The sequence below is a fragment of the Quercus lobata genome, chromosome 2 (genome assembly GCF_001633185.2).
Source record: "Quercus lobata isolate SW786 chromosome 2, ValleyOak3.0 Primary Assembly, whole genome shotgun sequence".
Taxonomy (NCBI): domain Eukaryota; kingdom Viridiplantae; phylum Streptophyta; class Magnoliopsida; order Fagales; family Fagaceae; genus Quercus; species Quercus lobata.
In genome coordinates, this window is record NC_044905.1 from 85025849 (window position 1) to 85028172 (window position 2324).

Genomic DNA, 2324 nt, shown 5'->3' on the forward strand with positions numbered 1-2324 from the left:
GTTTCTCTCCTCATCTCTCTCCCTCTCCCCTTCTCTATCGTTTCTTCCTTTGCTCCTCCATATGCTTTCAATCTAGGTCTGAACCATGATTCAATGTGCGTTTGCTTCGTGGAGTTTATGCTTATTTGAGGAGGTAAATCTATTTTTTTTTTTTTTTAAGATAAAAACAATAAGTGTTTGTTCTTATCAACTTATTAGGATAAACTAATCTATATATATATATATATATATAAAACCGAAGCCTCTGCCGCTCCCACAATTTTCCACGTCAGCATTTTTTTTCTAATTTTTAAATCTGATTTATTTCTTTTAATTAAATATATAATATATATACCCTCCTTTCTCAATCCAAATAGTTTTCCCGATATAATTCTGAAACCAAACACAAAACGGCAAAACCTAGAGCAACAACACAAAACGGCCAAACCTAGAGCAATAGTGCAAGGGCAGAACGGCAGAACCTCTCCTTTCGACAAAACCAAACCCAGAACCTCTCCTTTAAACATTACTCACCAAACGCAGAACATCTTCACTCCCTCAAACACACACAGATCCAAGCTATTTTGCAGAAAGCTTGCAAGGGCATGACCATGGGAGCCAACGTTTTCAATCTTTGACCCAACCTCCATATCAGCGCATTCTATCTCGGTATCTCTCAATTAATCTATGAATAATCTCTTTTCCTATTCTCTTTAATTAGGTTTTTCTGTCAATTTAAGGATTTCTTCTTTAATTAGTTTTTTTTTTTTGTCAATTTAGGGATTTCAATTCCTATCCCCTTTTTCTCTCTATTCTTTTTTGTTGAAGTCAGGGAAACACTCATAGAATTGAAATTCGTTTTTATCACATCCTCGCTGCTTTCTTCGGCATCGTCTACTTCGTAGCTCTGGTACCTTTTTTTTTTTTAATTTTAAATTTCACCGCTTAGGTTTTTATTATTTATTTAAGAAGAATATTTAATTTTCAATTGGAATTTGGTAATTACGTAAAATTAATTATTATTATTATTATTATGTGGTTTAAGGTTCAATTAATTCGGATACAATTGAGAGTACCAGAATATAGATGGACCACGCAGAAGGTTTTCCACTTTCTCAATTTCGTTGTCAATGGAGGTTTGTATCTCATAATTAATTTCCTTTTATTATCATGGATTTGGTCATGGTGCTCTAATGCTCACAACTTTCATCAGTTTTTTTTCTTTTCTATCTCATTCACAGGTAAAACTTTTTTTTACTTGATAGAGGTTTGCTGTAGCCTGTATATGTTTCGAAACTTGTAATTATATACCTGAATTTATGAGTTTTCAATATATATATATATATATATATATATACACACACACCTGAATTATGATCAATATTCATAATAATGTTATATTTGGTCATTCTGATCTAGCTATGGTTATAATTTACGTTCGAACATCTATTAAATAATCATGAATTTTGCTTTTACATTTAAAAAATGACTTCTTTAGTAACGCAACTTCTACAGGTTTTGTAAGAAAGTGCAGATAGTATTGAAGAGCCTCCCAACCTTCAAAATCTGACACAAAGGAAGAAATTCTACAGGTTCATGTCTTTTTTGTTTTGGTCTGTCTCTGATTGTAAAATGTAGGAAGAAATTTTATGTTCTCAGTTGGGTTGTAGCTGTTGTTTTGTTTTATAGTAGAATTGTAGTGAAACTCCAGCAATTATTCTTTTTAAGCTATTCTAGCAGATGTTAAGCTTATTCTTTGACATACATGATGTTAAGTCTTTTGGAAAGCAAAAAATCAAAATTTGATGATTTCTGATGCATTCATTCATCTTATGCATTTAATTGTAGGAAAAAGAAACTGGATATCTAATTATTTCAAGAAACAACAAAGGATCCTTGAAGGTTGTTTGGGTATGCTCTCTTCTAAACACACATCAAATATATGGTTAGAAACATGAGAGAGTTTGAATGTTAATGTTTTGATTAGAAATTAGTGTTTTTTTTTTCATTTATTTTTGTAGATAAGCTTTGGTGATCAAATTTGTTTAGAAATCTGTAACTGTAAACAAATTTAATTAGGAGCTTTCAATGAATACCAAACAGCAACAGATTTAATTCTTTGTACATTCGTTTGCTGTTTTAAAGCAGATTTCATTCTTAATTTTTGTTCTTCCATTCACTTTTATTTAGATTTAATATTCCTGATTAATTTCTACTTTTTTATTGCCTTTCTCTTCAGTCTTTTCCTCCATTCGAATCAAGGTTAAAGGTATGGTATTCGTTTGCCTATGTACTAAATTTCTGAATTTTTTTTTAGTATAGGGTTAACTATTTGTCTATGTACA

The 2324-nt window shown here is 30.9% G+C and overlaps 1 long non-coding RNA gene across 2 annotated transcripts; it reads left to right on the plus strand.

Annotated features, from left to right (window-relative positions):
• Nucleotides 1-817: 817 nt before the first annotated feature.
• On the plus strand, nucleotides 818-1890 carry LOC115975640. 2 transcript variants are annotated; one of them, XR_004088154.1, is made up of 4 exons: nucleotides 818-889; nucleotides 1025-1115; nucleotides 1495-1571; nucleotides 1828-1890. It is a non-coding gene; the product is annotated as an uncharacterized LOC115975640 (long non-coding RNA). The 2 variants fall into 2 exon arrangements; XR_004088153.1 differs by having other exon boundaries at nucleotides 1495-1857.
• The last annotated feature ends 434 nt before the right edge of the window (nucleotides 1891-2324 follow it).